Source organism: Trachypithecus francoisi, unplaced genomic scaffold (genome assembly GCF_009764315.1).
Source record: "Trachypithecus francoisi isolate TF-2019V2 unplaced genomic scaffold, Tfra_2.0 Lachesis_group2, whole genome shotgun sequence".
Taxonomy (NCBI): domain Eukaryota; kingdom Metazoa; phylum Chordata; class Mammalia; order Primates; family Cercopithecidae; genus Trachypithecus; species Trachypithecus francoisi.
In genome coordinates, this window is record NW_022681465.1 from 104,058,764 (window position 1) to 104,072,573 (window position 13,810).

A 13,810-nucleotide genomic window follows, 5' to 3' on the forward strand; every position below is an offset into this window, starting at 1 on the left:
TTAAAATAGAGTTCACAGTTTACCATGTCTCTCTTATCTCTACCATGATGACCAAAAATACGTCAGATCAGCTGCTTTATCCACTTCATTCCAGAGGGAAGATGGCATGGCAGAGAGGCACAGCAGATGGTGGACACAGACCATGAGTAAGAATTAAACCTTTGTTACTGTAAGCTGCTAACATTTTGAGATGTTTGTTATCACAGCATAACCTAGCCTACTCTGACTGATGCACTCCTCTTTTCCCACACAAGAAAATTATGGACTACATTGACTTATGAACACCAATTTAAAAAATCTTTAATAAGGAAAAGATTTCAGGCATACATTGTAGGAATAATATACCCCCAACTGAGATTCATTTCAGGAATGCAAATTTGACGTTCCTGATAAAATAAGAAGAGATTTATGTTTCCCTGACATGAAATCTATAGTAGCTCAATAATGAAATACTAGAAATATTCCCATTAAAGTCAAGAATGTGACAATACAGCTTATTAGCTCCCCTATTATTTAACCTTTACATCCATTGTATTTTCAGCTTAGTTTTTTTTTTTAATCCTGCCAAACACTAAATGTTTATATGTGAAATGTTGAACATTTGTTCTAATTCAGTATTCTTTCCTTTAAAGAATTCTTTTGGTTTTAAACCTCTATATTTTGCACCTAAATATGCCTAAGTTTTGATGGTTTCATTGGTTTATTAGCCAATAGTACATCTGCACAAATACACAATAAATTGTATTTGTGCAGATGTACTATAGCCTTATAAACTGAGGTTTTAGCATTCCACCATCAATTATAGCCTCAAAGCTGAACTGAGTACATGAGGTATCATATTTTGGAGGAAAACTCAATGAACTCTTTCTTTTTCCTGTTCTCTGGAATCACTTCCATGATACTTATTTTGTTTACCTTTACTGCTGCCTTTGGAATAGGTCTATATTTTCTTGATAAAAATGTTCAGTGAATTTTGTTTCACCATCAGTTAATTGAGGTTAAAGACATAGGTATTTATTTCCCAACTTTGGTCAATAAAGAAAAACTTGAGGCCAGTCGCAGTGGCTCACGCCTATAATCCCAGCACTATGGGAGGCTGAGGCAGGTGGTTCACTTGAGGTCAGGAGTTCAAGACCAGCCTGGCCAACGTGGTGAAACCCTATCACTACCAAAAATACAAAAAATAGCTGGGCATGGTGGTGGGCACCTGTAATTCCAGCTACCCCAGAGTCTGAGGCAGGAGAATCACTTGAACCCAGGAGACGGAGGTTCCAGCAAGCTAAGATTGTACCAGTATACTCCAGCCTGGGCAACAAAGCAAGACTCCATCTAAAAAAAAAAAAGAAAAAAAAAGACAAACTTGATTACAATGTAAATTTTCATAAAAATAATTTTATAAAAATGAATACCTTATATCAGATTTTTGATATACTTTTGGGTTAAAGTTGATGAACTAACCTCTCAATAACCTTACACTCTGTAATGACGTCCTACTGTGTATGACTATTATGCGAGTCCTGCCACATTCAAGTCACCCTAATTGTCTACACCCTATTCAAGAAGATGAGTCCACTGACCAGGTGCTTGCATGTCACAGCAGCGTTAAATGGCTATAAAATTTTCTGAATGCTTACTCTCAATTTCTGTACTTACTTCATTACCAATAGGTAATAAACACCTCATAGACTGGCACCAATCTAAGGACTATAGTTTGAATGGCACTCGTGAATGAGTTTGGAACTAACAGACAGATTAAAGTTGAAGATCTGTATTTGGGAGTTGTCAAAGCCATAAGATCAGAGTAGATCACCTAGGGAAAGAATGATCTCTGGGAATTTCCAATAGTGAGAAGTCACAGAAAGGAGTCAGTGGCTGGATGACTTTCTTGTTTGTTTGTTTTTCTCAGAGACAGAGTCTCTCTGTGTCACCCAGGCTGGAGTGCAGTGGCGTGATCTTGGCTCACTGCAACTTCCGCCTCCTGGTTCAGGTGATTCTCCTGCCTCAGCCTCCAGAGTAGCTGGGATTAAAGGTGCCCGCACCCACGCCCAGCTAATTTTTGTATTTTTTAGTAGAGATGGGGTTTCGCCATGTTGGCCAGGCTGATCTTGAACTCCGGAACTCAAGTGATCCACCCGCCTCGGCCTCCCAAAGTGCTGGGATTACAGGCGTGAGCCACTGCACCCGGCCGACTGTTCTTGATACTAATCTATTATACATTTCAAAATAGCTAGAATAATTTGAATGTTCTTAGCATAAAGAAAAGATAAATATTTAAGGTGATGGATATCCCAATTATCCTTATTTGATATTTACACATTATATGAATGTATCATATATCACCTGTACCCTGAAAATATGTATATCAATTATGTATTAATTTTAAAAAAGTAATGGTAAACTTTAATCACCTGCAAAAAAAAAAAAAAAGAAGAAAATAGGAGTCAGTGGTCAACTGTGTCTAACATTGTTGAGAGCTGATGAGGTAGGAAGAAATTATCAGGCCAAAATACATATAAATATGAAACCTACAGAAGTAAAGAGAGCACTGGAGCCACTTTTACCTGGATCTTATTTGCCGATCTCAGCAAACTTGGACTTTAGTTTTGATGGTCTCATGGGGTAAAGGAGACAAATGCCCAGGGCCAGAGGAGGGTGGGTAGCCTAATGGAGAGCTTTATCAATAAGGGTAGATCTCTACTGGGCTACAGTCTCAGGGAAAGGATTAACTGGAAGTAAACCCACTCTGTGCCCTAACCGCTGACCTCCAGAATACTATGAAGCTTTTTGTTTGTTTGTTTGAGATGGAGTCTTGTTCTGTCACCCAGGCTGGAGTGCAGTGGCACGATCTTGGCTCACTGCAACCTCCGCCTCCCAGGTTCAAGTGATTCTCCTGCCTCAGCCTCCCAAGTAGATGGGATTTCAGACATGCACCACCACACCCAGCTAATTTTTGTATCTTTAGTAGAGACAGGGTTTCATCATGTTGGCCAGGCTGGTCTTGAACTCATGACCTTAGGTGATCTGTCCGTCTCGGCCTCCCAAAGTGTTGGGATTACAGGCATGAGCCACCATGCCTGGCCAGAATTTTTGCTTAACTCACAGCATAGTAAGAGAATTTACAAACGTCCCTGAGAATTGTAATCATAATGCTGCTTTCTTGCAGATTTGCAGCACAAACTCACATTATCTGGATAGTCTTAAAAAACCTTCACCACTCCCCTTCTTCAAAGCCCCCCAAACATAAGCCACAAATATTGTTTAAAGCTGTTTGGCCTACTAACACCCCCAGACACTTGGAAGAAGCAAATGAAGTAGGTAATAGTACCCTTAATCCTGGCCTCAGGGAATACCCACATAGTATGTGGCTTTTCCAGATTAGCATCTTTCACTTAGCAATATGCACTTAAGTTTTCTCCACGTGTTTTCATGGCTTGGTAGTTCATTTTTAAAATTGCTAAATAATATTCCATTGTATGGATGTACCACAGTTTATTCATTCAACTATTGAAAGACATCTTGGTTGCTTCCAAGTTTTGGAAATTATGAATTAAGTTGTTATAAACATTTGTGTGCAGTATTTTTGTGGGCATAAGTTTTCAAATCATTTGGATAAACATCAAGGAGCATGTTTGCTGAATCATATGGTAAAGGTATGTTTAGTTTTGTATAAAACTGCCAAACTGTCTTCCAAAGTGGAAACATTTTACATTCCCATCAACAACAAATGAGAGTTCTTGTTTCTTATTGTTGAGTTCTTTGTATATCTTAGATACCAGTGCTTTATCAGATATTTATTTTGGAAAGATTTTCTCCCAGTCAGTAACTTAACTTTTCATTCTCCTCTCAGTGTTTTTCACAGAACAGAAGTTTTTAATTTTAATGAAGTCCAACTTACTAATTTTTTCTTTCATGAAGTGTGCTTTTTGTGTTATATCTTAAAAAGTCATTTCCAAACCCTGGGTTATCTAGATTTTCTCCTGTGTTATTACTTATGAATTTTAAGTTTTGTACTTTACATTTAGGCCTATGATCCATTTTAAGTAAAATTTTGTGATAGGTCAAGTCTGTGTCTAGATTTTTTTTTTTAACATGTGGATGTCCCGTGCAGTTGTTTCAACAAAACATTTTTTTTAAAGACCATTCTTTCTCCATTGAATTGCCTTTGCTTCTTTGTCAAAGATCAGATAATTATATTTGTGTGGGTTTATTTCTGAGTTTTCTATTCTGTTCCACTGATTTATCTGTCTGTCCTTTTGCCAATCTGACACTGTCTTAATTATTGAAGCATTATATTAAGTCTTGAAGTAAGTAGCATTAGTCCTTCAACTTTTTTCTTCTCCTTCAATATTATGGTGGCTATTCTGAGTTTTTTTGTTTTGACACAGGAACTTTAGAATAAGTTTGTCAATATATACAAAATGGGATTTTGATTGGAATTGCATTGACTCTATAGATTAAGTTGGAAAAAACTGACATCTTGACAATATTGAATCTTCCTTTCCATGTACATGGAATATCTCCATTTCTTTGGATTTTAAAATTTTCCATCATCAGAGTTTTATAGTTTCCTTCATATAGGTTTTACAAATATTTGGTAGATTTCTACATACGTGTTTCATTTTTTGGTGTTAATGTCAATGGTATTGGTTCTTAATTTTAAATTTCAATTGCTAATTGCTGGTGTATAAAAAGCAGTTGACATTTGTGTATTAACTTTGTATCCTGCAAGCTTGACATTATTGCTTATTAGTTCCAGGTGTTTGTTGTTGATTCTTTGGGATTTTCTACATAGGCAGTTGTGTCATCTTCAAATAAAGACAGTTTTCTTTCTTTCTTCCCCATCTCCACACTTTTAATTTCCTTTTCTTGTCTTATTGCATTAGCTAGAACTTCCAATGTTATGTTTAATAGAAGTCACAAGAGTAGACATTCTTGCCTTGCTCTTGATATTAGCAGAAAAAGATTATACATCACAACCAAGTGGAGTCTATCCCAAGAGAATGCAAAGTTGCTAGTGTAGGAAAATACAATTGTATCTTGTAACCTGTATATGTATCTTGTAACCTGCAATCCTGCTAAGCTTGCTTATTAGCTCTAATAGTTTTTTAGGTAATTCCTTAGGATTTTCTATATAAAAGAGGATGCCAATTAGAAATAGAGATAGTTTTGCTTCTTCCTTTAAAATTCAAATGTATTTCATTTCTTTTTTTCTGGCCTAATTGCTCTGGGTAGAACTCCCAGCACAATGTTTAATAGAAATGGCAAGAACAGAGATCTTTGTCTTATTCCTGATGCTGGGGGAAAAGCTTTTGTCTTTCACCATTAAGTATGATGTTAGCTTTGGATTTTTCATTCATGTTGTGTATCAGGTTAAGGCAGTTGCCTTCTACTCCTAGTTTGTTGAGTGTTTTTATAATAAAAGGATGTTGGATTTTGTCAAATGCTTTTTCTGCTTCTATAAAGATAATCATGTGGTATTTGCCCTTTATTTTGTTAATGTAGTATATAATATTGATTATTTAATGTTGAACCAACCTTACGTTGCTGGGATACATCCCACTTGGTTATAGTGTATAATCCTTAGGATATGTTGCTGGATATGGTTTGCTAGTATTTAGTTAAGGATTTTGCATCTATATTCATAAGGGAGATTGGTCTGTACTTTTCTTGTGATGCCTTGTTGGCTTTTGGCATCAGGATAATACTGGGTTCATTGAATGAGTGGGGAAATTTTACGTATTTGAATCAGTTTTTGATCTCTTTCAATTTCATCTATGCTTCACTATATCCTGAACAAATTTCTTATAGTTTGTGATGTGAGATTGTTTTAGCAACAAGGATGTTTTTCCCTACTTTTTCTCTCTCCTTCTTCTTCTCCTCCTCCTCCTCCTCCTCCTCCTCCTCCTCCTCCTCCTCCTCCTCCTTCTTCTTCTTCTTCTTCTTCTCTTCTTCTTCTTATTTGTGATGGGGTCTCACTCTGTCACCCAGCCTGGAGTGCAATAGTACAATCTCGGCTTACTGCAACCTCCGCTTTCTGGGTTCAAGTGGTTCCCCCGCCTCACCCTCCTGAGTAGCTACAGGTGTGCACCACCACGCCTGGCTAATTTTTGTATTTTTAGCAGAGATGGGGTTTCACCGTGTTGGCCAGGCTGGTCTCAAACTCCTGACCTCAAGTGATCCACCTGCCTCAGTCTCCCAAAGTGCTGGGATTACAGGCATGAGCCACTGCACCCGGCCTCACTGATTCTTTTGGTCAGTTTCAGGGATGGACAGTTTTGAAGCTGCCTAGTTTTATAGAGTCTGCTTACCAGCATTGTCTTAGGTCTAGGAATAGAAGGAAGGAACACAAAAATAAATATAAAACTCCCCAATTAGCAGGAATCCATAGGAGCCACTCTGTCCTCTGTTTTAATTCAATATGGACTTTTAATATCTCTAAACAGGTTAGTATTCTCCCCACTAAATACTCATATTAGCACTTGGAAATCTCTCACTTTATGTTCGTATGTTCTCGTCTCAACAAAAGGTAATGTGGATTCGTTTGTAAAATATATAAGTAGTTGTATCTCTCTCCTCAATCCCTTGTGTCATTATCAAAAACAGGGTTAGGGATTCAATGGCTTCATGATATCAAAAAACAACCTTAGGTGGTAAAATGTGTCTGAAAGGTGAGTTATGGAGTGAGGAGTACATTAAATGAAAGTTCCTAGGGGCCATTGCTTTATAAAATTTCACAATGCATTGTTTCCTATGAAGGCACAGGAAATGAATATTACCCCTATTCTGCAAGAGGAGAAATTGAAGTACAGTTGACACTTGGACAACACAGATTTGAACTAAATATATCAAAAATTGTTTTTGGAGATTCGTGACAATTCAAAAAACTCACAGATGAACCGTGTAGACTAGAAATACCAAAAAATTAAGATAAAGGTATGTCATGAATGCATAAGATGTATGTATATACTAGTCTTTTAAAAATAATTTACTACTGTAAAATATATACAAATCTGTTATCCAAAGTTAAAATTTATCAAAACTTATACACACAGTTACAGATCTTACATAGCACCACTCACACTAGAGAGAAATCTAAACAAACGTAAAGATGCAGTATTGAATTTTAATTGCATAAAATAGGCTGTAGTACGTACTTACTACTGTAATAATTTCATAGCCACTTCCTGTTGCTGTTTCAATGAGCTCAAGTGTTGCGAATATCTGCTTAAAACACCATGTGATGCTAATCGCCTCTGAGTGAGCAGCTCATCTCTCCAGTAAATTGTGATCTCTCTTGGTTCTTGCACATTTTTCGTCATGTTTAGTTTCAATACCGTAAACTTTGAATAACACCACGAGATCTATACAGGGGACCACTAGTGATGATGGAAGTGCTCCCAAGAAGTAGAGAAAAATCATGACATTACAATAAAAAGTTGAATTTCTTGATACATACCATAGATTTAAGACTACAGCTGCAGTTGCCGCCGTTTTAGACAGATGATTCATCTTATAAACAGATGACGTAAACTTATGATATTGATAAATACAGTACTGTAAAAGTATTTTCTCTTTCTTATGATTTTCTTAATACTATTTTTCTTTTTCTAGCCTTATTGTAAGAATATAGTACCTAATACATATAATATACAAAATATGTGTCAATCGACTGTTTATATTATCAGTAAGGCTTCTGGTCAACAGTAGGCTCTTTATAATTAAGTTTTTGGGGAGTTGTAAGTTGTATGCTGATTTTTGACTGCATGTGGGGTGGATGTCCCTAACCTCTGTGTTGTTCAAGGGTTGGCTGTAGTTGATAGGGACACTCTGCTTTGGACTTAGATCACCAAACTCCTGATGTAGTTTTATTTTATGATCTTTTCTTGTTTTGTTTTTTAAAATAATCTACCATTGCCTAAGTCAATAGGTTTCTAGTATCTTTACTACAAACTAATAATGCTTGTTGCAGTTTCTTTTTTCTTCTTCTTCAAGTCATAATGATATGATGATTTCTAAGTCATTAAAAGATGATTCCATCAAGCTCTTGCAAGGAAACCTTAGATAACTGGCTGTCACTATAAATAAAACACTGTACTATTGCTAGTAGGCCATGTGATCTCTTATACATTTTCTTAGGAAACAGGACATGGAGGTCATTTGATAGAGGAACATTCATGTAATGTTCAGGTCTACTGATATAGACTTTATATCAATAGTCCAAATAGTAACATGTATTAGTTTATCTCTGGATTTCTTTCTTAACAATGTAGAAGATAAGAATATGGATCTCCTGGATCCATTCTGGAAAAACAGGACTAAGGGCAATATTTTGCATGTGAGCAGTGACTGACTTACCCAGTAGCTGACACGGGTTAAATTGGTAAGAGAAGTAAGCGGTGAGAAGACAGGAACCAAATCAGCCTCACACACAGGGTGTGACACACAGCAAAAATAAATGTTTGCTGCTTGGATGTTGATTCAGGGAGGGGAGGAGGGCAAATGTCAGACCTCTGACGGGGTGAGCAGGGTTACCAGAAGGAGGCGGCTTGCGCTGTCTGGACCAAACAAGGAAATGAGTCTTTGATCTCTTGAGAATTAGACAAAAATGGAACTTTCAAGGATAGAGCAGGCTTTAGAACCTTAGAGTTTTATATTATTTTTGTTTTGAAATCCTTTACAGAAAAGTTCCAAGAATAGTGAGGCTTCACTCCACCTCCCCTAATATTAACAACTTACATAACCACAATACAATGATCAAAACCAGGAAATTAACATTGGTGTGCACTATTAACTAAAACATACCGGTTTCGCCAGTCCCTTCCTCCTGCACCCCGTCTCCTTTTTCTGTTTTAGGATCCAATCCAGGATGCTACATTGCATGTAGTTGTTGTGTCTTATCTCCTATAATCTGTGATGGTTCCTGAGTCATTCCTTGCTCTTCAGGACCTTGCAACTGTGATGAATATCGGTCAGCTATGTTGCAGGTCTCTCAATTTGGATTTGTCTGATGTTTTCTCATTACTTGATTTAGGTTACATGTTTTTGGCAAGAGTACCACAGAAGCAATATTGTATCTCTGTCAGAATATCATATTAGGCCTTCCTGATGTTCATATGTCTTATTGTTAGTGATGTTAACTTTGATCACTTAAAGTATTGTTGGCCAAGTTTCTCCATCATTAAGTTATTATTATTATTTTTTTGTAATTGAGAAATATCTTGGGGGAGATACTTGAGAGTATGTAAATATTATGTTTCTGCTTAAACTTTCATTCACTAATTTTAGCACCCACTGGTGGACCTTGCCTGTCACAATTAATACTAGGGGTTGAAATGAAGATTATCTTTTCCCTTCATGACTGGATTTCTTTGGTGATGAGGGGTCATCCCTTCTACTCCATTTATCCATGAGTATGGGCTCATGCATATTTATTTTATTCTATTCTATGGGTTATAATCCAATACTGTTATTATGTCTTTTGTTGCTCCAGCTGTTTCAGCTTTGGTTATTGGGAGTTCCTTCAGGCTGGCTTCTGCATCCATTCAACATTCCCCCATCCTTTTTCGAGCACTTCCTTGTTTGCTGGCACAAAATCTTCCTGGCTCATCTGATATTTTCCTTGCTCCAGCTCTGCAATCAAATATCTCTCGAAGAAGTTCTTTGTATTGGAGAATGGTAGAATGCAAGTTCTGAGCTCTAGGTGTGCGCATTGCCTCCAGGGTATTATTGCTCCCAGGCCTCCCTTTTTTTGTGGACAGAGCTGGGAAATATATATATATAAATGTATACTGATAAATGTATATCTATGTTTATGGGTTTTTTTTTTTTTTTTTGACAGAGTCTCACTCTGTCACCCAGGCTAGAATATAGTGGCATGATCTCAGCTCACTGCAACCTCTGCCTCCTGAGTTCTAGCCATTCTCCTGCCTCAGCCTCCTGAGTAGCTGAGATGACAGGCATGCACCACCACACCTGGCTAATGTTTAGTAGAGACAGAGTTTCTCCATGTTGGCCAGGCTGGTCTCGAACTCCTGATCCATCCACCTCAGACTCCCAAAGTGCCAGGATTACAGGTGTGAGCCACTGCGCCTGGCCCTATGTTAATGATTGTGTCTGTTTATCTGTGTGCATATGTATGATTTCATACTGCTTCTTTCAGTTTGATGCCATAGGGTTTATTCTACCTTTCTTCTTTTTTAAATCTGTAATGTCTTTCTCCAACAATGGGAAACATGACTTTCATCTATAAATACTCACTTGTTTAATCCTAGCATGCATATAAAAATGTTGTAGAATAACCCATGCCCAGATGAGAAATAGATTTATTAGTAAGTCTATGGTATTTGTGCACAGTTCTTTTTGTTTTAAGCCTTATAGTATCAAAATCTTTTCAAAAGCACTTAGGCTAGTTTATTTCTTCCACACCCCCTGCAGTGTAGTTATATTTATTTGTAATATGATTCATTTCATCTGTTACTGTTTGTATTACACTTTAGGTTCCCTCCATATCCTGGATGATTTTCATTCATTTAAAATTTTTTTTGGAGTATGTGAAAGATCATTACGATTTTAAGAGTTAAAGCATCCACCTCATCCCTACTACCCTATTCCCATTCTCCTCCTCTCCCCATCTTTCCACCTCTTTTTTGTCTGTCCTGTGTAGGTAATCAGTCTCTTTCACTTCTGATTTACTTTCTGTTTTTCTTTTTCATAAATGAGCAATGCATGTGTATTTTTTTATCCCTTATTTTTTACATGAAATGTAGCATGCTATACATATGCCTCCACACTTTCCTTTTTTCATTTAATGGTGTGCCCTGGAAATAACGATATCAGTTCATACAGATCTAGCCCATTCTTTTTATAGCTGCTTCGTACTTCAGTGTGGAAGTACATAAATTCATTCAATGACTCTCTTATGTATGGTCATTTAGATTCTTTTTCCTTTCCTTCCCTTCCCTTCCCTTCCCTTCCTTTTCTTTTCTTTACTTTTCTTTTCTTTTCTTTTTTCTTTCTTTCTCTTCCTTTCTTTTTCTTTCTTTCTTTCTTTCTTTCTTTCTTTCTTTCTTTTCTTTCTTTTTTTTTCTTTCTTTCTTTCTTTTTCTTTCTTTCTCTCCTTCCTTCCTTCCTTCCTTCTTTCTTTTTTTTCTTTTGAGACAGAGTTTCACTCTGTGCCCCAGGTTGGAGTGCAGTGGCACAGTCTCGGCTCACTGCCTCTGCCTTGTGGGTTCAAGTGATTCTCTTGCCTCAGCCTCCCAAGTAGTTGGGATTACAGATGTCTGCCACTACGCCTGGCTAATTTTTTTATTATTAGTAGAGACAGCGTTTCCCCATGTTGGCCAGGCTGGCCTCAAACTCCTGACCTCAGGTGATCTGCCTGCCTTGGCCTCCCAAAGTGTTGGAGTTACAGGTGTGAGCCACCACGCCTGGCCAAATTGTTTGCAATATTTTGTGATTAATTTTTAAATGCTGCAATGAATAAGCTTGTGCATATGTACTTTTGGAGGTATAACTTAAGGGTAATTTCTTTTCTTTCTTTTTTTTTTTGAGATGGGGTTTCATTCTTGATGCCCAGGCTAGAGTGCAATGGCGCAATCTCCACTCACTGCAACCTCCACCTCCTAGGTGCACGCCATTCTCCTGCCTCAGCCTCCCAAGCAGCTGGGACTACAGGCGCCCACCACCATGCCCGGCTAATTTTTTGTATATTTAGTAGAGACGGAGTTTCACTGTGTTAGCCAGGATAGTCTTGATCTCCTGACCTCGTGATCCACCTGCCTTGGCCTCCCAAAGTGCTGGGATTACAGGCATGAGCCACCGTGCCCTGCTTTTTTTTTTTTTTCTTTTTTTTTTTTTTGAGACGGAATCTCACTCTGTCACCCAAGCTGGAGTACAGTGATCTTGGATTACTGCAACCTCTGCCTCTTGGGTTCAAGTGATTCTCCTGCCTCAGCCTCCTGAGTAGCTGGAATTACAGGCACCTGGCACCATGCCCGACTAATTTTTGTATGTTTAGTAGAGACAAGGTTTCACCATGTTGGCCAGGCTGGTCTCAAACTCCTGACCTCAAGTGATCCACCCTCCTCAGCCTCCCAAAGTGCTGGGATTACAGGTGTGAGCCATCACACCTGCCCAAGATACATTTTTAAAAATGAGATTGCTGGCGTCTAAAGGTAAGTGCATATTTAGTTTTGCTAGGTATTGCCAAATTTTCCTCCAGAAGGGCTGTGCCAATTTGCATTTCTGCCAGCAATGTATGAGAGTGTTCATTGCCCCAATGCCTTGCCAACAAATGTCAAGTCTTAAAATTTTTGTCAATTTGATTGAAGAGAAATAATAGTGTTGTTTTAATTTGGATTTCTCTATGAGTGAGTTTGAATGTTTATTTCATGTATTCGTGGGCCAGTTTTATATCATTTTTATGAGTTGTCTGTTCATATACTGTTTCCATTTTTTTCTATCTGGAAAAATGTGTTTTGTCCCTCCATTTTTTTTTTTTTTTTTGAGACAAAGTCTTACTCTGTCGCCCAGGCTGGAGTGCAGTGGCATGATCTCAGATCACTGTAATCTCCACCTCCTGGGTTCAAGCGATTCTCCTGCCTCTGCCTCCCGAGTAGCTGGGATTACAGGCACCCGCCATTATGCCCAGCTAATTTTTTTTTTTTTTTTTTTTTTTTTGAGACGGAGTCTCGCTCTGTCACCCGGGCTGGAGTGCAGTGGCCGGATCTCAGCTCACTGCAAACTCCGCCTCCGGGGTTTACGCCATTCTCCTGCCTCAGCCTCCCGAATAGCTGGGACTGCAGGCGCCCGCTACCTCGCCCGGCTAGTTTTTTGTATTTTTTAGTAGAGACGGGGTTTCACCATGTTAGCCAGGATGGTCTCGATCTCCTGACCTCGTGATCCGCCCGTCTCGGCCTCCCAAAGTGCTGGGATTACAGGCTTGAGCCACCGCGCCCGGCCTTCCCAGCTAATTTTTTGTATTTTTAGTAGAGATGGGGTTTCACCATGTTGTCTAGGCTTGTCTTGATCTCATAACCTTGTGATTCACCCACCTCAGACTCCCTAAGTGCTGGGATAACAGGCGTGAGCCACCACACCCAGCCTTGTCCCTCAATTTTTAAGAGTTCTTTATTTAAAGGGATATGATATATCCTTTCTTTTTCTCCCATGGTATGTATTATAAATATTTTCTTCCAACTTGTCAGGTGTCTTGTCTTTTGTTGTGTTTTTGCTATATAAATTTTTATTTTTATGTAGTCAAATTCGTCAACCTTTTCTTTTGTTGCCTCTAGATTTTGAGTCATGGTTAGACTTAAAAACTCTGTACCAAGATGAATACTCCTAGATTTTTAATTTTTTAAAGCTGTGAATATTTGATGAAGAAAATGTCTCCTCGAGTGCCAATTTGCCTCTAAACAAATATTTATAAGGAAAGAATACCAAAATAAACCAACCTGAAGTTTTTGTTTTTGTTTTTAAGATGGAGTCTCACTCTGTCACCCAGGGTGAAATGCAATGGTACAATCATTGAAGATTCAAAGCTCACTGCAGCCTTGAACTCCTGAGCTCAGGCAATCCTCCTGCCTCCCAAGTTACTGGGACTACAGGTGTACGTGCCCAGACCAGCTCCCCCTGATAACCACAGGTAACCCCTCAATAAATATTGAGTGCTTTAATGATGGAGAAGAGAATATTTTAAAGTGTATTAAAGTGGCTCACAGAATTTTCAGAGGAACCACACAATCAGATTAATGAATGTACCTACTTTCTCTTTTATTCATTTTTGTGAATAAGTAAATATATGCTGCGT